Source organism: Mobula hypostoma, chromosome 2 (assembly GCF_963921235.1).
Source record: "Mobula hypostoma chromosome 2, sMobHyp1.1, whole genome shotgun sequence".
Classification (NCBI taxonomy): Eukaryota; Metazoa; Chordata; class Chondrichthyes; order Myliobatiformes; family Myliobatidae; genus Mobula; species Mobula hypostoma.
The window spans coordinates 240,420,726-240,442,653 of record NC_086098.1 but is presented as its reverse complement, the minus strand read 5'-3'; the positions used below and the strand labels follow the sequence as shown (position 1 = coordinate 240,442,653).

Here is a 21,928-nt window from a genome sequence, read left to right as displayed (position 1 = left end):
TGTGTATGCCCGCAGGGAGGTGAATCTCAGGGTTGTATATGGAGACATATGTGTGCTTCGATAATAAATTTACTTTGTACTTTGTACCCTCTCCAATGCCAGCACATCCCTCCTTAAGATATGAGGCCCAAATCTGCTCACAAAGCTACTCCGCGACTTTTCTGTTTTCCAGAATGGAGAATTACAGATACTTGGAGTACAAGGGAGTCAAATATTATGTGGAAGCAGGAGTTGAAGCCCAATGGCCAAACCCTAGAGATCAGAAGTTGCAGGCCGGAAGTCAGTCCTGGAGTCGGAGAACTGTCTGTGTGTGGGGGTGGGAGGGAGGAAAGGGGCTTGTTTTGGCCCCGTCAATGCAAACGATGCAGTTCACTGTATATTTTGATGTACAAGTGATAAATCGATTCTGAATCAAAATCTAAGATGCTGCTTGACCTGCTGAGTTCCTCTAGCTTTTTGTGCGTTGCTCTGATCATAGAACATAGAATAGTACAGCACATTACAGGCCCTTTGGCGCACAATGTTGTGCCGACCCTCAAACCCTGCCTCCCATATAACCATCCACCTTAAATTCCTCCATATACCTGTCTAGTAGTCTCTTAAACTTCACTAGTGTATCTGCCTCCACCATTGACTCAGGCTGTGCATTCCATGCACCAACCACTCTCTGAGTAAAAAACCTTCCTCTAATATCCCCCTTGAACATCCCACCCCTTACCTTAAAGCCATGTCCTCTTGTATTGAGCAGTGGTGCCCTGGGGAAGAGGCGCTGGCTATCTACTCTATCTATTCCCCTTATTATCTTGTACACCTCTATCATGTCTCCTCTCATCCTGCTTCTCTCCAAAGAGTAAAGTCCTAGCTCCCTTAATTTCTGATCATAATTCATACTCTCTAAACCAGGCAGCATCCAGGTAAATCTCCTCTGTACCCTTTCCAATGCTTCCACATCCTTCCTATAGTGAGGTGACCAGAACTGGACACAGTACTCCAAGTGTGGCCTAACCAGAGTTTTATAGAGCTGCATCATTACCTCGCGACTCTTAAACTCTATCCCTCGACTTATGAAAGCTAACACCCCCATAAGTTTTCTTAACTACCCTATCTACCTGTGAGGCAACTTTCAGGGATCGGTGGACATGTACCTCCAGATCCCTCTGCTCCTCCACACTACCAAGTATCCTGCCATTTCAGCCACAACTGAACTGGTTGGAAGACATTTGGACAGGATTGGAAAGGCTCAGAGGGAAGTGGACCAAACTACAGCAAATGGGATTGACCTACGAAGGCATCTTGGTCAGCATGGACAAGTTAGGCTGAAGGGCCTTTTCCAAGCTGAGCATTTAATTAGCTCATGGACAAGCATGAATCGCCAAGACAGAAGACACTGTCAGGCAAGTATTTATGAATGCCAGTTGTGTAGATGGGTACTGATAATAGCTTATTAATATCACATATACCAAAATATAATGATGTGTTTGCATGCCATCCAGGTCATTCCATATATCTGCAGTCTTTATAAAAGATTAAATATTAGTTTTATTTGTCAGATGTACATCAAAACATACAGTAAAAGGTGTTGTTTGTGTTAATGACCAACACAGTCCGAGGAGGTGCTGGGGGCAGCTGCAAGTGTCACCACGTCTCCAGCACCAACACAGCGTGCCCACAACTCAGTAACCCTAACCGTACCTCTTTGGAATGAGGGAGGATACCAGAGCACCCGGAGGAAACCCACATGGTCATGGGGAGAATGGACAAACTCCTTACAGACAGCAGCAGGGTAATTGATCACTGGCACTGTAAAACATTGCACTAACCGCTACCCTACTGTGCCGACCTTGTGTCTCTAGTTAGCCAGGTGAATCTCTTTTGGAGTGCTTCTAATGCCAGTGCACCTCCTGTGAGATAAAGAGACCAAACCTGTGGGCTCACCTTGTACGATTGTAACAAATACCTCTCCATTTTTAAGTTGCAATTTCTTCGCAATTAAGGCCATCATGCTATTGAGTTTCATTATTAAGTGTTCCATCTTTAAGCACATTTACAAGGAGTGCTGCCACAAGGAAGCAGCACCCATCAGCTAGGACCCCCACCACCCAGGCCATGCTCTCTTCTCGCTGCTGACGTCGGGAAGGAGGGACCGGAACCTCAGGACCCACAACACCAGGTTCAGGAACAGTTATTACCCCTCAACTATCAGGTTCCTGAACCAGCGTGGATAACTTCACTCACCCCAACTCTGAAGTGATTCTACAACCCAGACTTATTTTCAAGGTAGTACATTCCAAGCACATACCACTCTGTAAAAAAAACTACTTCCTATCACCTTAAAATTATACCCTCTCATATTAGCCCTTTCCACCCTGAGAAAAAGTCTCTGGCTGTCCACATTATCTCTATATCTTATCATCTTGTACAGCTCTATCAAGTCACCTCTGATCCCCCTCCACTCCAAAGAGAAAAGCCCTAGCTCATGAGCTATGCTGTCTAATCCAAGCCGCATCCTGGTAAATCTCTTCTGCACCCTCTCTAAAGCTTCCTCATCCAATGAGGCAACCAGAACTGAACACAATATTGCAAGTGTGGTCTAAAAGAAACATAGTCAGCATTAAGAATGTAATAAAAAAAAACAATAAATATAAAAGCAATCCTAAACAACACACAATGTACAAGTAACTGTGATATACACAGGCTGATTGTGTGTACATAAAGTGACACTAGGTGAGTGTATGTAGTGGTGTGGTGGGATGGGTTAATGGGTGGAGATGTTGATCGGTCTGACAACTTGGGGGAAAGTATCTGTTTTTGAGTCGGGTGGTCCTGGTGTGTTTGCTGCTTAGCATCTTCCCTGATGGGACTGGGTCAAACAGGGTGTTACTGGCCCTCATGACGTTACTGGCCCTTTTCCGGCACCTCTGTATACGCATCCTTGAAAGCAGATATGCTGGAGCTGGTGATGCATTGGGCACTTTGTAGCGCCCTCCTGTCCACTGCAGTAGTTTCTGTACCGCACAGTAATACAGCTTGTCGGAATGCTCTCCACTGCGCATCTGCAGAAAGCTCTGGGTATTGGTGTGTGCAGTCCAGCTCCTGAGAAAGTAGAGGCATTGGTGAGCTTTCCTGACAGTGTAGGATGTGTTCTGGAACCATGAGAGGTTCTGTGAGATGCGCAGTCCCAGGAGTTTGAAGTTGCCTCCAGTTTCCACTGCTGTAAAGAGGGATATGAGTGGTACGGGATATGGTTCCAACACCAACTCTTAGCTCCATGGAAGCGGAGTGCCGACGCCGGTAGACAATGTGGAATATTTAAAAGTGTACCTGATTGTTGATCACTATTAATGATCACTGCTTACACTGTAGGCTGCTGAGAGAGCAAACAGCCAGAAAAACAAGAGAGGCAGATGCCAGAAATAGTGCAGGCATAATGAACACTCTTTGTCAACACTGTGTTTACAATCTTCTTACGGAAAGCGACTGGACTAGATTGGAAAAAAGCCACGAATGACTGCGATGAATCCAAAAGAAGGAATTAGTGAGGCTATAGAACAGAGGTGCAATTGACCACACACACACACACACACCTAAAAAAGGTACAGAAAAGTTACAGAAAGAAATAAAGTGGTTTAAAGAAAGGAAGCCAACCTTATGGTTTATTTCTGAAAGGTATAGTGATCCCTTTTAAAAATGCCCGACGCAGGCCTCTCGTGGTCTGAGTCGACGTTCCCTCCGTCACATGCACATTGAAACACACGATGAAATGCATCGTTTGTCACATGCAAATGGTGTTGGGCACGTTGCCAAGTGGTTAAGGTGTTCGTCTAGTTATCTCAAGGTTGCTAGTTCGAGCCTCAGCTGTGGTAGCGTGTTTGTGCCCTTGAACAAGGCACTTAACCACACATTGCTCTAGTATCTGTGCGAGTAGTGGCGCCCCACACAGACTTCCAATCTGCGCTTTGTAAGGCATGAAAATGCCCGACGCAGGCCTCTCGTGGCCTGAGTCGACGTTCCCTCCGTCACATGCACATTGAAACACACGATGAAATGCATCGTTTGCACCAACGACTGACACAGTCTGAGGATGTGCTGGGGGCAGCCTGCACGTGTTGCCGTGCTTCTGGCACCAACATAGCACTCCAACTTACTAACCCTAGCCTATACGTCTTTAGAATGTGGGAGGAAACCGGAGCACCCGGAGGAAACCCGTGTGGACACAGGAAGAACGTACAAACTCCTCACAGACAGCGGCAGGAACTGAACACTGGCACTGTAAAATGGTAGGCTAACCACTACACTGCTATGCCAGACTGCACCAGAAGTAGACTGATTCCTAGACATCCAGGGAGATGGGGAGAGAGCAGGACATGGTATCACGGGAGAGAGTGCAGATGCTGGAATCCAGAGCAGTAAAGAAAGAGCTGGAGGAACTCATCGAGACAGGCAACATCCATGGACAGAAACGGATAGTTGACGTTTTGAGTCAAGCCCTTCACCTGAGAAGGAGGGTCAGCCATGATTTGGTTAAATGGCATAGCAGATTTGAAGGGCCAGATAGCCCGATCTTTGTCTTACTTTCTCCAATGTGGATCTGGAGGGCATCTCAGAGTGGTACTAATTTTCAAGAACAACGCCTTAACACTTGTTAAATACATCCTGAACCTCCGTGAATGACATCACCGAACACTGCTTTGACAGACTCCCACCAATTACTGGTATAGTTTCTAATTTATTTTTACTTTAGATGAACTCAACATTATTAAGACTTCAGAGACCCTTGGGGATCACACGTGTCCTCCTGAGGGTGGAGGGGGGAGGGTGAAATGCCCCATGTTGAAAACAGCCGAAATGAGACTTTCTTCCCCAGAGCACAGGGGAATGAGGGGAGATTTAATAGAGGTATGCAAAATTGTGAGGGGTATAGATAGGGCAAATGCAAGCAGGCTTTTTCCACTGAGGTTGAGCGAGTCTGGAAGTAAAGGTCATAGGTTAAGGGTGAAATGCTTAAAAGGAACCTGAGGGTTAACTTTTTCACTCAGGGCAGTGCGAGTATGGAACAAGGTGCCAGCAGAAATGGTGGATACAGGTTCAATTGCAGTTTGGATAGGTACATAGGTGGGAGTGGTATGGAGGGCTATGATCTAGGTGTGGGTCAGTGGGACTTGGGAGAATAGCAGTTTGGCATGAACTAGATGGGCTGAAGGGCCTGTTCCTGTATTGCATGTTTCTGGACTCTATGAGTTACTAAAATGGAATGTGCAAGGGCATGGAATGTGATAAACATTGACTGCAGGCTGAGATTCGGAGAAAAAATTGGTATTTCAAAACAAAAGAGCCAAAGCCTATTTCCTTCCTCAGATTAGAGGCATTTATCTGTGAAATCCAAAGTCAACTCTCAGACATCGAAATGACATTTGTGAAGGAAAGCAGTTTTCTTAATGTAAGAGCAGAGCATCGATGCATGCCAGAAATAAACGTAACTGGGCAGCCACAGTAGCGTACCGGTTCGCATAATCCCTTGCAGTGCCAGCGAACACCGACTGGGGTTCAATTCTCACCACTGCCTATAAGGAGTTGTACGTTCTCTCTGTGACCACGTGGGTTTCCTATGGCTGCACCAATTTCCTCTCATGTTCCAAAGACGCACTGGTTAGAGATAATGAGTTGTGGCTATGCTCTGTTGGTGCTGGAACCGTGGTAACTATGGAGAAAAAGTTGGGGGGGGGAGGAGCACCAGAGGGAGGCGATGAGCAGGCAAGAAGATAACATGAGAGAGGGAATGGCTTCACCATTTCCCATCCCCTTCTCCCTCTCTCATGTTAACGCCTTGCCCGCCCATTGCTTCCCTCTGGTGCTCCTCCCCCACCTGTTTTTTTCTTCCATGGCCTTCTGTCTCTTTCACCAATAAATTTCCTAGCTCTTTGCTTCATCCCTCCCTATCGCCTGGTGTTCCTCGCTCCCTGCCCCCCACTTTTCAAATCTAATCTCCAGCTTTTTTTTTCTCCGGTCCTGCCGAAGGGTTTTGGCCTGAAACATCGACGGTGCTTTTTTCCCACAGATGCTGCCTGGCCTGCATTTTGTGTGTGTTTAACTGATCGTGAGCACGTGGTCAAGTGGTTAAGGCATTGGACTAGCGACCTGAAGGTTGTGTGTTCGAGCCCCAGCTGAGGCAACGTGTTGTGTCCTTGAGCAAGGCACTTAATCACACATTGCTCTGCGGTGACACTGGTGCCAAGCTGTATGGGTCCTAGTGCCCTTCCCTTGGACAACATTCATGTCGTGGAGAGGAGACTTGCAGCATGGGCAACTGCTGTTCTTCCATACAACCTTTCCCAGGCCTGCGCCCTGGAGAGTGAAGACTTTCCAGGTGCAGATCCATGGTCTCGCAAGACTAACGGATACCTTAACTGATCTAGTTCCATTTGCCTGCATCTGGCCCAAATTCCTCCAATCCTTTCCTATTTAATGTAGGAGTTAACTTTAGCATGGCAGCCGTATGTATTTCTTCCAATTTAGGATAGTATTCAATCCATTGGTTTTGGTGCTCTTACACCTATCTTCCCTGTGACCCACTCTCCCCACGTTTCACCAACTCCCTCCAGATTTCTACCCCCTCACCAACTAACTAAGGGGCAATTTACAACCATCAATTAAACCAACAGAGTTATACAGCACAGAGGCATACCCTTTGGTCCAACTCAACCTAGCTGCCTACCCATTTTGCCCATTTCCCTCTAAATCTTTCCAACCCATGTTCCTGTTCAAATACCTTCTAAACGTCTACCATTTCCTCTAGCATCTAGAATGGTAACACCTCTGGTGAAGAGGCTAGTCTTGTGTCCATTCCGGGGCAACTCTCTCATTTTTGGTCCCTACCAGACCCTCAGCTCTCACCCGTGGCTCCAAGTAGCTGTTTGCACGCAGCAGTGGCCACATCCCGGTACTCCGCTTCGCCAGGCGGTTAAACCAGGTGGGGGTAGCCAGCAGGCCTCACACACCAGTGAGATAGGGACGTGTCTGTCCTGGCATGTAAAGTCAGCTCCCGCGGACAGGGTGGATCAGATCTGACAGCCAGGAAGGCAGTTCTGCAATGCTTTGTGGAGAGCGAAGGGCAAGACAAGGCAGAGAAGAAGTCATGGTCATCCACGGCAACCAAGGAAGACCCCAGTTATGACGACTACTTGTACCATGGCACCTGGACTTCTGAGATCGAGAGAGTGGAACTGTCCCGATGAAATGGCTTTTCCACTTTAAAAACCCATCCACGTAAGTTCCTGTCACTGTCGGTTATGACCGATAACCGCCACATCTTGATCCATATATGCACTGCGCTGCGAGAAAAAGCTGCCCCTCAGGTCCCTTTTAACGGGCTCATGGTCTGTTCAGAGGATTTTCAGGCTCCTGTACCTCCTCCCAGGCAGGGAAACGTGCAGTCGACGACTGGTGTTGAGACCCCTCATCTAGACGGAAAGATAGCCAGTATAAAGAGGAAAGGGGAAGGGGTTGGAGCAAGAACTGGCAGGTGAGGAGAGTGAAAGCTGAGGATGGGAGAGTGCGAACAGTGACAAGAGGCCGGGAGATGACGAGTGGGAGTGACACAGGACTGCAGATAGTGGGGTGTGACAGGAGAGGAAGGTGGAGCATGGGACCAAATGAAGGAGGTGGGGAGTGGCAGATGGGAACAGTGGGGGAGGGGGTAAACACATGGGTGATGGGCAGGTGGAGTGGGTGGAGGGTGGACACTTTATATCTGCTTCAGAAATAGCCCATAGGAGCAAATTAGGCCATTTGGTCCATCGAATCTCCTCCGCCATTTCTTGCCTTCTCCCCAAAACCTTTGATGGCATTACTAATCAGAAACTATCAACCTCCACTTTAAATACACCCAATGATTTAGCTTCCACAGATATCTGTGACAATGGAATCTATAGATTTGCCACCCTCTGGCTAAAGAGATTCCTTCTCATCTCTGTTCTATTCTGACGTTGTGCCTTCTAATCCTAGACCTCTCCCCCCAATCATAGGAACATTCTCTCCATGTCCACTCTATCTAGGCCCTTCAATATTCTATGCGTTTCAATGAGATACCACCCTCATTCTTCTAAACTCCAACAAGTACAGGCCCAGAGACATCAACTCTCCTCATACGTTAACCCTTTCATCCCGGGAGCATTAATCATCTGATAGGGGCTCAGAAATAAATATCGTGTGTTCAGCTTGTATTTTGAAGAAGGTCACACTTCACAGCAACTTGGAGATTGCACGCAATCCTCAAAGCTTACTTCCTTTGACTGCTCAGTTTATCAGTGCAATCTGCAGATATTTCTGAGATTTCTGAAACCCAAGTTCACCAAGGGACAAAAAAGTCTGTGGTGCAAGATGGAAAAGAAAGACAAGGCATTATCTGACTCCTCTCTCCCATGCTCACACTTTGGGTCATGATACAACAGGAGTTCAGAACCTTGTCTGGAAGGTGGGGGAGGGGCACCTCTGGCAGACTGGCACTTATCCAGGACAGGACCAAAGTGTCACCCTATAGATTGTCTGGAAACGGGGTGGGAGAAACACTCCTGACAGATCGGTGCTCCCTCAGGACAGGGCTAAAGTGGGAAGAAGCTGGAACACTCAGGGGAATCTCTTGAAGTCACAGAGAGAACATGCCAACTCCACACAGGCAAAACTGCTGTCAGGACTCCTCTCTTTGGAGAGGCAACTTGATAGAGCTGTACAAGGTAATAAGAGTGGGTAGCCAGAAACTTTTTGCCTAGGGTGGAAATAGCTAATATGATGAACATAAGTTAAAAAAAAGTGTTAGGAAAAAAGTATAGGGAGATGTCAGACAGGTTTTTTTTTAATACACAGTAAGTGATGGGTGCAAGGAATAGGTTGCCAGGGGTAGTGGCAGAGGCAGATACATTGGGGATCTTTAAGAGACTTAGATCTGGGACCCACATATTCCGGTGCAGTGTGTGAAGGGTAGGTGGTGACTGTAGAGGCCGATCGGGGATACACATATTCCGGTGCAGTGTGGGCAAGGGTAGGTGGTGACTGTAGAGGCCGATCGGGGATACACATATTCCGGTGCAGTGTGGGCAAGGGTAGGTGGTGACTGTGGTTCGTGGTTGGGTTTTTGGTTGTTCAGTCTCTTTCACAGCTGCCACTTGTTCTCTGCGACACAGTGCAGTCGCTCTCTCGTAGCGCAGCTCCCTCGAACAGATTTCCCCCAGGTGTCTCTATTGAGTGCAATGTCTTCCCAGTTTGTAGATGTCATGTTGAATTTCTTCAGGCTGATTTTGATGTTATCTTTGATGTGCTTTCTTTGCCCTCTAAAGGTATTGATATCTTGCTCAAGGTAATATATGGTACATACATGTACTTTGATAGCATATTTACCTTGAACTAATTCTCACACTAGTTTACCTGTGGTCTCACCACTGCCCTACATAACTGAAACATGATCTCTCTACTTTTGCATTCAATCACTCTCACAATAAACAATAACATTCTCTCAGTAGCTGAAAACTGGCCTTTTGAAAATCATGCCTCAGCACCTCAGAGCTCTGCAAACCTCTCACCGATTAAAAAAAATACTTTTATTCTGCACCCAAAAATGAACAATTTATTATTTCCCCACATTATAATTTGTTTGCCCATCTATAACCCTCCAGTGTACTTCAACACCCCAAAGGTGTGCAGGTTAGTGGGTTAACTGGCCGCTGTAAATGACTCCTGAAGGTAAGAGAAAAAGCAGATGAAAGAGGAGTTACTGTACTTGCACAGAATGCTGGAGGAACTCAGCATTTATGGACAGGAATAAACAGTTGGGGTTTCAGGCCGACACCCTTCTTCAGCACAGGACAGGCACTTGAAAAGGCAAAGAAAGAAGGACACTCTGGGCAGATGGGCAAAGGGGAGGGTGGGGGAGAGTAGGGGGAGGGAGAGTGGGGAGAGGGGAGAGTGGGGTGATAGGGAAGGAAGGGGAGAATAGGGGAGGGAGAGAATTGGGGAGGGAAGAGTGAGGGGAAGAAAGGAGAGAATGGGGAGGGGAGGGAGGGGAGAGTGGGGGTTGGGGAGGGAAGGGGAGAATGGGGAGGAGAGAGTGGGGGGAGGGAAGGAGAGAATGGGGAGGAGAGAGTGGGGGGAGGGAAGGAGAGAATGGGGAGGAGAGAGTGGGGGGAGGGAAGGAGAGAATGGGGAGGAGAGAGTGGGGGGAGGGGGAGGGGAGAGTTGGGGGGAGGGGAGGGGAGGGGTACTCTATGGACACTCTTCTCCTCGCCTACCCAGCCCATCAACTTCTCCTGCTTCCCTTCCTCCTTCCTTTTTTTTCCCCATGGTCCACTCTCTTCCCCCACCAGATTCCTTTTTTTTCAGCCCTTTACCTCTTCCACCCATCATCTCCCAACTTCTCACTTCAATCCCACCCACCTTCTCCCTCATCTGGCTTCACCTATCACCTGCCAGCTTGTATTCCTTCCCTTTACCGCATCCTTTTATTCTGGCTCGCCAGGGTCCTCTGTCCCGGACAAGTCTTTCAAGTTGTCGCCAGGTTTAACCCACTTTCCTCGCCCAGGGATGAGGTCTTTGGAGCTTCTGTTGGGGATTCTCTAGCTCTGGGTCTTTATGGGATGAGGCTGCCTAACCCAGGGGTCCCCAACCGGGGGGGGGGGGGGTTGGTGTTCAAGTAGGGTTAAACTCACCACGACATGTCTTTTACAGTTGCCAACTTTCTCACTCCCAAATAAGGGACAAAAGTAGCAGTCAAATCCCAGGACACGTGTGTTTAGCCCAGGAAAGACTACCATGACCATGAAGCCTTGCATGGGCACCTGTGTGCGCATATGTGACGTGCGCATACATGCCCATTTTTTTTCCCACAGATCGGTTTTGGCTTAATCTTCCCGACTATACTGTACATACCTTATTGCTACTTTACATAAGCTGTGTATTTATCATATTATTCCTGCTTTTGCTATACATTAGTTTTATTTTCAGTTTTATGTGTTATTTGGTATGATTCAGTAGGTTATTTTTTGGGTCTGGGAATGCTCAAAATTTTTCCCATATAAATTACTGGTAACTGCTTTGCTTTACGCCATTTCAGCACGAAAGGTTTCACAGGAATCCTCTACCTTAGCGGGGTGGGGGGGGAGGAGTACAGGACAAGGGCAGTCCCATATAGGACAAACCAATTTAGCCCAATATACGGGATGTCCCGGCAAATATGGGACAGTTGGCAACCCTATGTTGAAGTTCAACAGGGCGTGACAGGGAATGAGGAAAAGTGCAGCTGACTCATATCGTTTCCTCGTGGCCCAGCAGCACATGCTTTGTGGCCCTGTACCGGTCCGCGGCCCGGTAGTTGGGAACCACTGTCCTAACCCTTCTCTTTTAGCAGCCGGGCTTGGGACTGTCCATGGCAGAATTACCATTTGATCATGACCATGTAAACCCTCCTCCTTTCTCAGACTGGCTTGGGGCCATCCCTGGTGGAGTTATTTACTTTCGTAATTTGCAGATATCTTTATGTCTTTGCACTCTACTGCCGCATTTCATATGTCAGTGATAATAAACTCAATTCTGATTCTGTCTACTCTGTCCGTGACTCTCATAATTTTATAAACTTCTATCAGTGATCGGGTGTGGGAGCCTACTACGTACAAACTGGCTGACAAATCTAACCCATGACAACATTTCAAGAGTCTCGTGAAAACCACAAAGGTGCTGCAAAACTCCAAACTTTGAAGGGCAGGTCTCTGAGACATTGATTATTTCCTTCTTCACAGATGTCACCTGACCAAATGAGCTTTTACCAGTTTTAGTTCAAGTGTGACATTTTATCGTCTTCCCTGCATTAGTGAACAGGACTTGCCCCAGTGGTTTTCACAAGCTACCGGATCCTGGGATTGATGCTAGCTACATCATTATTTCTACCTAATAATCCAAAGGAAATTGCTATAAATAATTTGCATTATTTTAAAAAACCTGCTTGCTTAGGCTGCAGACGGAATATTGTGTGCAGTTCTGGTTGCCTCACTTTGGAAAGGGTGTGATTAAACTGGAGAGGGTGTAGTACAGATCCCCAGGAAAGTGTGATTAAGCTGGATGGCTTCAAAGTTCAAAGAAAATTAACAAATTACAGTATCAATATTCTATCATATACTTCTTAGAGATTTATTGTCTTGCAGGCATTTTGGAGAAAAAGAAATACATTAGAATTTACAAAAAAAACTATACATAAACGGACAAAGACTGACAAACCACTAAAAAAGACGAACTGTGCAGATAAAAAATAATACTGAGAATGAGTTGTAAAGAGTCCTTGAAAGTGGGTCTGTAGTTTGTGGAATCAGTTCAGAGTTGAGGTGTTTGAAATTTATCTATGTCAGTACAATAGTTGTAAGGCTCCTGAACCTGTTGGTGTGAGACCCAAGACTTCTGTACCTCCTGCCCAATGGTGGTAGTGAGAAGAGAGCACAGCCTGGATGGTGGAAATCTTTGGTGACGGATTGTACTCTCCTGAATTATAAGGAGAGAGTGGACGAATTGGGACTGTTTCTCCTTGAGTAAAGGAGGCTGGAGGGTGATCTTATGAGGGGGGGGTGGTTTGTAAAATTATGAGGGGCAGAGATAGGGTAGATAGTTAAAATGGTTTTCCAAGGGTAGGGAGTCTAAAACTAAAGGGCAGAGTTTTTAGATGAGAGGGGAAAGATTTAAAGGGAGTATCTGAGGAAGAAGTAAATTTTGTTATCGAAGTATGTACATGTTAACATATACTTCTTAAGAATATTAATCTCAGAATAGTACATGGCAATATATATGCAATTGCCCAAGTTTATTCTCCTCCACAGGAGGTAATGGGTGCAGAGGATAAGTTGCCAGAGGAAGTGGCAGTGGCACTTTAATAACTTTAAAAGACATTTAGATTAGATTATGAGGACACTCAGTCCTCGATTATTGTCATTTAGAAATGCATGCATGCATTAAGAAATGATACAATGTTCCTCCAGAGTGATATCACACAAAAACAGGACATTTGGACAGGTTTAGAGGGATATGGACCAAATACTGGTGAATGGGATTAGCATAGAGGAGTATCATGGTCTGAATGGGTGAGTTGGGCCAGAAGGCCTGCTCCATGCTCTATCTCTTGAAAGCACTCCCAGGACCTCTGAAGAAAGACTCTCCCAAATCCTGGGAATATCCAACAGCATCCTGGCTCAGGGGACTTGTCCAACAAGGACTGATGAAGCAGGCAGGGATTGCACATTTAGATCTGGAAAAGAACAAAATTCCCACAAGGAGCACAGTTCTCCCCAGCTGCTGTGTCTGGGACCAGGATTAAGGGTCACACACAGAATAAAGGCTCAAGACAGAGATGAGAATAAACTTCTTCATTTAGAGAATGAAACAAAATCCTTATCAATTTTGCTGGTTTTGTCATCGTTTTGTCATTTGTTGGTGTTCTGCGTTGTTCTGCTGAACGTTGTGACCATACTACATTGGTACCGAAATGTGGGGAGACATTTGTGGGCTGCCCCCTTGCACATTGACTGCGTTTATTGTTAACGCAGATGATACATTTTGCAGTATGTTTTGATGCTTGAATCATTATCTACCCTTATATCTACTTCATATAGTAAGGACAATTATGAGGAGTACAGATAGTGTAAATGCAAGCAGGCTTTTTCCACTGAAAAACTATGAGGTCATGGGTCAAAGGTAAAGGTGAAATGTTTAAGGGGAACATGAGGGGGAACTTCTTCACTCAAGAGGGTGGCAAGGGTGTGGAAAGAGCTGCCAGTGGATGTGCATTCAATTTCAACATTTAAGAGAAGTTTGGATAGGTACATGGATGGGAGCGGTTTGGAGGACTGTGATCTGGTGCAGGTCGATGGAACTAGGCAGAATAATAGATTGACATAGACTAGATGGGCATGTTTCAGTGTTAAGATGCAGATCAATGTATTTTAGGATATTAATGGAATCAATGGGAACAGAGTTTGTGAGATGTTGAGCAACAGATGCGAGGGGCTGAATGGTCTTGTCTTGTTGCTATTTGGGTTCTCGCCGAAAAGCAGCTTTCTTGTTCTTTTTCCAGACATACCGTACAATCTTTAGTGTCTAGTGGACGCTCAAGGAGAGCCCTCTGAATGTGGCACCTCTGGACTGTGCTAATCTGATGGAAGTGCTTGGGCCTGATGCAAGGTTTGAGCCTACACTTTTCTGTCTTGGAGGTTTATAAAAACAGAAACGAGCCCTTCAGCCCACTATGTCAATGCTGTTCCACAGATCCCTCAAAGTTGCAGTGCAAGTTGATAAGATGGTTAAGAAGGAATATGGCGGTGTTTTTGCCTTCGGTAGTTGGGATTGAGTTCAAGCGCTGTGAGGTGATGTTGCAGATCAAAAAAATCTATAGTTAGAACACATTTGGAACATTGTCTTCAGTTCAGTTCATAGAAAGGACATGCAAGTTTCATAGAGGGTGCACAGGAGATTTACCAGGGTGCTAAACGCAAAATAATCTGCAGATGCTGGGGTCAAAGCAACACTCACAATACGCTGGAGGAACTCAGCAGGTCGGGCAGCATCCGTGGAAAAGATCGGCCCGAAACGTCGACTGATCTTTTCCATGTATGCTGCCCGACCTGCTGAGTTCCTCCAGCGTGATGTGAGTGTTACCAAGGTGCTGTCTGGATTAAAGAGCACATCTTACGAGGAAAGGTTGAGTGAGCTTGGACTTTTCTCTTTGGCGCAAAGGAGGATGAGAGGTGACTCAATAGAAATGTACAAGATAATGAGGGATAGTGGACAGTCAGAGACTTTTCCCCAGGGCAGAAATGCCTAATACAGTGGGGCATAATTTTAAAGTGACTGTTGGAAAGTATAGTGGAGAGGTCAGAGGTAGATTCTTTTCACACACACACACACACACACACACACACTAGTAGTACTGCATGGGATGTACTGCCAGGGGTGTTGGTAGAGACAGATACATTAGGGACATTTAAGAGACTCTTAAACATATGGATGACAGGAAAATGGAAGGCTATGGGGAAAGAAGGGGTTAGAATGATTTTGGAGTAGATTAAGAGGTTGGCACAATATTGTGGGCCGAAGGGCCTGTGCTGTGCTGTTCTGTTCTAACCCAATCTGTCAGAATTAAACCATTATCACCCTACTCTTTCTCTGTCCCTGTCCAAATGACTTTCAAATGTTGCAACAGCATCCGACTCTGCCACTGCCTCCAGCAGCTTGTTCCAGATAACCACCACATAAATCATACAGTACAAGAAAAAGGCCCGTTGGCCCACTTCGTCCATGATGCCTGCCTGTAGGGTAACATAATTGGGGGAAATGTACATAATTCACAACCACCAACATTGAGTCAGGGCTTCACTTTGAGAGGCTGGTCTGAAGTGATGAAGTTATTACATAAAAGGTTATTAAGCATGCATGCTTTGAAGTACAATTAAACTGTGTTACAAGTTTCGTTAAACATAAAATGACTCACTTCATTTTATTTGTGGAAACCTGCACATCTATGCTAATTCCGTTTGCATGCGTTGTACTCACATCACAAACAGGATCAGAAAAAGCTGAAGTGAGGATTGCAGACTCAGCCATCTCTATCGTGGCACGCCCCTCCCCACCACTGAGGATATCTTCAAAAGAAAATACCTCAAGAAGGTGGTATCCACAGGGGCTTGAGTGCACTGTAGATAATATTTTAATTTCAGATTGTGAACAGTTATGATGGGCTGATTATTGGATATTGTTTCTGTTAGAGAAAAAAAAAGGTGGAATCCATCATTAAGGACTCTCACCACCCAGGACTTGCCCCCTTCTCATCACTATCGTTAGGGAGGAGGTACAGGAATCAGAAGACGCACACTCGTTTCAGGAACAGCTTCTTCCCCTCCACCGTTGAATTTCACATGTTCCATTTAATATCAGAGAACGTATACAATATACAACCTGCAATTCTTACTCTTCAAAGACATCCATGAAAACAGACGAGAACCCCGAAGAATGAGGGACAGAAAAGCATTAGAACCCAAGGCCTCCCCCTCCCACACACAAGCAGCAGCCCTCCCCCTCTAATTTCAGCAGGAAGCATCAGCACCCACTACTCAACAAGCAGGCAATAACAAGCCCCCAAAGAGAGACCATGATCTGCAGTCCAACAAAAAGTATTGTTCATCCGGCAATTCCACATGCCACTATCTATCTATCTCTCTCTCTCTCTCTCACTCTCACGAACAATGATTTCTGAATGGACAATGAACCCAAGTATACCAGCTCACTATTTTGCTAACTCTTTGTACTATTTTTATGCATTACTGAACTGTTGCCACAACACAATCAATGTTATGCCAGACGTCAGTGATACTATTCTGATTCCCTTTACATCATTTCTGTCTGAGAACCTGTCCAAATGTAATCAAACCTGCCTCCATCACCCTCTCTGAAAGCTAGTTCCAGATAATCACTACGTCCACCCCTCAGATCTCCTCAAATTTCTCCTGTCTTTCTTTAATCCTGTGGTCTCTAGTTCAACGCCCTCCTGCCCTGGAAATAAGGCTCTGACTATGTGTTCTATGCCTTTCATAACTTTATGAATCTCCATTATAGGTTAACATTTAGCTTCATATGTTCCAGTGAGAACAAACCAATCCTATCCAATCTCTCCTTATTCAGCCTTCCAGTCCTGGCAACATCCTGGTGAATCTCTTCTGTGCTCGTTCTTTTCTACCACATCCTTCCTGCAATGTGGTGTAATGTATAAGTTGCAAACTAAAGCCTGATTTATACTTGTGCGTCAACTTGACACCATAAGTACAGCATCGCTGCAAACCCTACGCAGACCCGATGCAGATCCCTACACCAGAGCCTGACGCGCACCTCTCCCAAAATGTAACTACGCGTCGCGGCAACGCAGAACGCAACAACTGTGATCGGTCCGCTTGGTAGCATCGCATTTCCTCCTACGCTGCAATAGTTTCCCATTGGGTGACTGAAGGGCAGGGAAGGAACTCTGGCTGCAATGCTTTCCATAAAGCTTTACAGACCTCCGAAATTATGGAGGACACATTTCGCTTTTATGAAAAAAGACACTTGCTTTAAACTTGTTTACCTCGAGAAAGACTACCATGACCATGAAGCCTTGTGCGGGCAGGTGTGTGCACATGCACGACGTGCCCGAGTTGCAGAGCGACGCAGACACACCAACACACAAGTATAAGTGCTCACAACGTGTGTAAGTTACTTGCGTAGGTTACGGCGTTGAGTTGATGCACAAGTATAAATTAGCCTTTAGCCAGCTCAATCATGGCCACTAGTCTCTCCAACATCGAGGACATCATCAACAGGGGACGCTTCAAAAAGGCACCATCTGTCATTAAGGGCCCTGATTCACACAGGAAATGCCCTTCTCATTGCTTCCATCAATGAGGTGGTACAGGAGCCTTCACTCACTCAACGGTTCAGGAACAGCTTCTTCCCCACCACCATCAGATTTCTGAACGGACAGTGAACCCATGAACACTTGCTCATTAATTTTTTCCTGTTTATTGCTCTCTTTTTGCACTACTATCTTTTAACCGAGTAACAAACTTAAAAGAAATACAGATTAAATTGGAACAGTACTATAAAATTGTGTATTAGTTCCTTATAGTTGTTGACAGAGGAATTCAACCAGTGTACATTGATGTGTTCTTTTGATTGACTATAAATGAACAAAATCAGCGCAGCCACCTTATGCAGATAATGGACTGCCTTCAGACAGTGATTTCAAAGACTGCATCCTCCAGATCTTTATTTTCATTCTAACATTCAAGATGACAGTCGATACCTTCAAATTCTTCATAGTTCCTAACTTGCTGAAGTAGTGAAATCATTTAACTTTTCACTGCTGGCCATTTCTGGCATCTCCAAGACTGTAGAAACCTCAATGAGCAAAACATTTCTGAATTGTCTTACTGGTTTTTACTTGCTATTAGTTTTTTTTAACAGCAACACACAAGTGAGTTAATAAAGAAGCTGAGAAGCAGGACCACAAGGGTAGTAATTTTGGGATTACTGCCTCTGCTATGTGACAGTGAGTATAGGAATAGAGTGAGGTGGAGGATAAATGTGTGGCTGTGGGATTGGAGCAGGGGGCAGGGATTCAGATTTCTGGATCATTGGGCGTGCCCTGTACAATAAGGATGGGTTGCACTTGAATCCGAGGAGGACCACAATCCTGGCGGGGAGGTTTACTAAGGCTATTGGGGAGAGTTTAAACTAGAATTGCTACGGGGTGGGAACCAAACTGAAGAGACGGAGGAAGGGGCAGTTGGCACACAAATAGAGAAAGCTTGTAGGCAGTGTGAAAGGGAGAATACGCAGGTGATAGAAAAGGGATGTGCTCACACTGATTGTTCGAGATGTGTCTATTTTAATGCAAGGAGTATTATGAACAAAGCGGATGAGCTTAGAGCATGGATCAGTACTTGGAGCTATGATGCTGTGGACATTACAGAGATTTGGATGGCTCAGGGGCAGGAATAGTTACTTCTGAGTGCCAGGCATTAGGTGTTTCAGAAAGGACAGGGAGGGAGGCAAAGGAAGTGGGGGCATGGCACTGCTGATCAGAGATAGTATCATGGTTGCAGAAAAGGAGGAAGTCATGGAAGGATTGTCTACGGAGTCTCTGTAGGTGGAAGTTAGAACAGGAAGGGGTCAATAACTCTACTGGGTGTTTTTTATAGACCACTCAATAGTAACAGGGACATCAAGGAGCAGATAGGGAGACAGATTCTGGAATGGTGCAATAATAACAGGGTTGTCATGATGGGAGATTTTAATTTCCCCAATATCGATTGGCATCTCCCTAGAGCAAGGGGTTTAGATGGGGTGGAATTTGTTAGGTGTGTTCAAGAAGGTTTTCTGACACAGTATGTAGATAAGCCTACAAGAGGAGAGGCTGTACTTGATCTGGTATTGGGAAATGAACCTGGTCAGGTGTCAGGTCTCTCAGTGGGAGAGCATTTTGGAGATTGTGATCACAATTCTATCTCCTTTACCATAGCATTGGAGAGGGATAGGAACAGACAAGTTAGGGAAACGTTTAATTGGAGTAAGGGGAAATATGAAGCTATCAGACAGGAACTGGGAAGCATAAATTGGGAGCAGATGTTCTCAGAGAAATGTACGGCAGAAATGTGGCAAATGTTCAGGGGATATTTGTGTGGCGTTCTGCATATGTACGTTCCAATAAGACAGGGAAAGGATGGTAGGGTATAGGAACCATGGTATACAAAGGCTGTTGACAATCTAGTCAAGAAGAAAAGAAAAGCTTACGAAAGGTTCAAAAAACTAGGTAATGTTAGAGATCTTGAAGATTATAAGGCTAGCGGGAAGGAACTTAAGAATGAAATTAGGAGAGCCAGAAGGGGCTATGAGAAGGCCTTGGCAAGCAGGATTAAGGAAAACCCTGAGGCATTCTACAAGTATGTGAAGAGCAAGAGGATAAGACGTGAGAGAATAGGACCAATCAAGTGTGACAGTGGAAAAATGTGCGTGGAACAGGAGGAGATAGCAGAGATACTTCATGAGTACTTTGCTTCAGTATTCACTACAATCAGTTCAGTATTGGAGGGTCGCAGATGTTGTTCCCTTATTCAAGAAAGGGAGTAGAGATAGCCCAGGAAATTATAGACTAGCGAGTTTTACTTCAGTGGTTGGTAAATTGATAGAAATGATCCTGAGAGGCAGGATTTATGAACATTTGGAGAGGCATAATATGATTAGGAATAGTCAGCATGGCTTTGTCAAAGGCAGGTCGTGCCTTACGAGCTTGATTGAATTTCTTGAGGATGTGACTAAACACATTGATGAAGGTAGAGTAGCAGATGTAATGTATATGGATTTCAGCACGGCATTTGATAAGGTACCCCATGCAAGGCTTATTGATAAAGTAAGGAGGCGTGGGATCCAAGGGGACCTTGCTTTGTGGATCCAGAATTGGCTTGCCCACAGAAGGCAAGGAGCGGTTGTAGACAGGTCATATTCTGCATGGAGGTCGGTGACCAGTGGTGTGCCTCAGGGACCTGTTAGGGACCCCTTCTCTTCATGATTTTTATAAGTGACCTGGATGAGGAAGTTGAGGGATAGGTTAGTAAATTGGCTGATGAAACAAAGGTTGGGGGTGTTGTGGATAGTGTGGAGGGCTGTCAGAGTTTATAGCAGGACATCAACAGGATGCAAAACTGGGCTGAGAAGTGGCAGATGGAGTTCAACCCAGATAAGTGTGAGGCGGTTCATTTTGGTAGGTCAAATAAGATGGCAGAATACCATTAATGGTAAGACTTTTGGCTGTGTGGAGGATAGGAGAGATCTTGGGGTCCAAGTCTATAGGACACTCAAAGCTGCTACACAGGTTGACTGCAACACACATCAAAGTTGACTGTGTGGTTAAGAAGGCATACGGTGTATTGGCTTTAATCAACCATGGGATTGAGTTCAAGAGCCGAGAGGTAATGTTACAGTTTTATAGGACCCTGGTCAGACCCCACTTGGAGTACTATGCTCATTTCTGGTCACCTCACTACAGGAAGGATGTGGAAGCCATAGAAAGGGTGCACAGATTTACAAGGACGTTGCCTGAATTGGGGAGCACGCCTTATGGGAATAGCTTGAGAGAACTCGGCCTTTTTTCCTTGGAGGATGAGTGGTGACCTGATAGAGGTGTACAAGATGATGAGAGGCACTGATCGTGTGGATAGTCAGAGGTTTTTCCACAGGGCTGAAATGGCTAACATGAGAGGGCACCGTTTTAAGGTGATTGGAAGTAGGTACAGAGGAGATGTCAGGGGTAAGTTTTTTATGCAGAGAATGGGCTGCAAGCGATGGTGGTGGAGGCGGATACAATAGGGTCTTTTAAGAGATACTTAGATAGGTACATGAAGCTTAGAAAAATAGAGGGCTATGGGTAGCCCGAGGTAATTTCTGAAGTAAGTACATGTTTGGCACAGCATTGTGGGCTGAAGGGCCTGTATTGTGCTGTAGGTTTTCTATGTTCTAAATTGCATAAAATATGTCGGTAATATTAAACCTGATATTAAACTCTACACAGACTCATTGTTGCATTCTGTGGAATTTAAAAAGTAAAGGAAATTATCTGATGAAACTTATTAAGGAATGGGAGAGAGAGGGTGGAGAATATTTAGGGAATATGGCATCGCGTGGGTCTTAAAAAATATTAGAGCTACAGTCTCAGTAGGGGACTGTAACAAAATCAGAAACAATCCTACATGAAGAGTGTTGGGGAAATAGAGTCATAGAGTACCTTAGCACCACACAGGCCCTTCAGCCCATCTAGTCTGTGCTGACCTGGTCTTATGCATCATCCCACTTACCTGTATCCTGACCATAGCCCTCAATACTCTTCCGATTCATGTACATATCTAAACTTCTCTTACATGTTCCAGCTGAAACCACATCTACCACTTCTGCTTACAGCTCATTCTAAACTCTCACCAGTCTCTGAGTGAAGTTTCCCTGTCAGATTTCCCTTAAATATTTCATCTTTCACTCTTAACCTATGAGCTCTAGTCCTAGACCCAACCTGAGGGGGAAAATGCCTGCAAGCATTCACCCTATCTACACTCCTGATAATTTTCTACACATCCGTCACATCTCCCTTCATTCTCCCGTGTTCAGGGGGGATGAAGTTCTAACCTATTCAACCTTCCTCTGCATTCAGACTCAGATGCACTAATTTATCACATGTACATTGGAACACACAGTGTAGTGTGTTGTTTGCGTCAGCAACCGAAGGATGTGCTGTGGCCAGCCCATAAATGTCGCCACACGTTCTGATGCCAACGTAGCCTTCTCACAATGTTCAGCAGAACCACAGCGGCAAAACAAGCCCCCTTTCATCCAACCA

At 45.5% G+C, this 21,928-nt stretch overlaps 1 protein-coding gene across 1 annotated transcript in view; it reads right to left on the bottom strand.

The window, feature by feature from the left end:
* rab13 (RAB13, member RAS oncogene family) overlaps positions 1–21,928 on the bottom strand; it is a 56,047-nt gene that overhangs the window by 29,026 nt on the left and 5,093 nt on the right. The window lies entirely within an intron of this gene.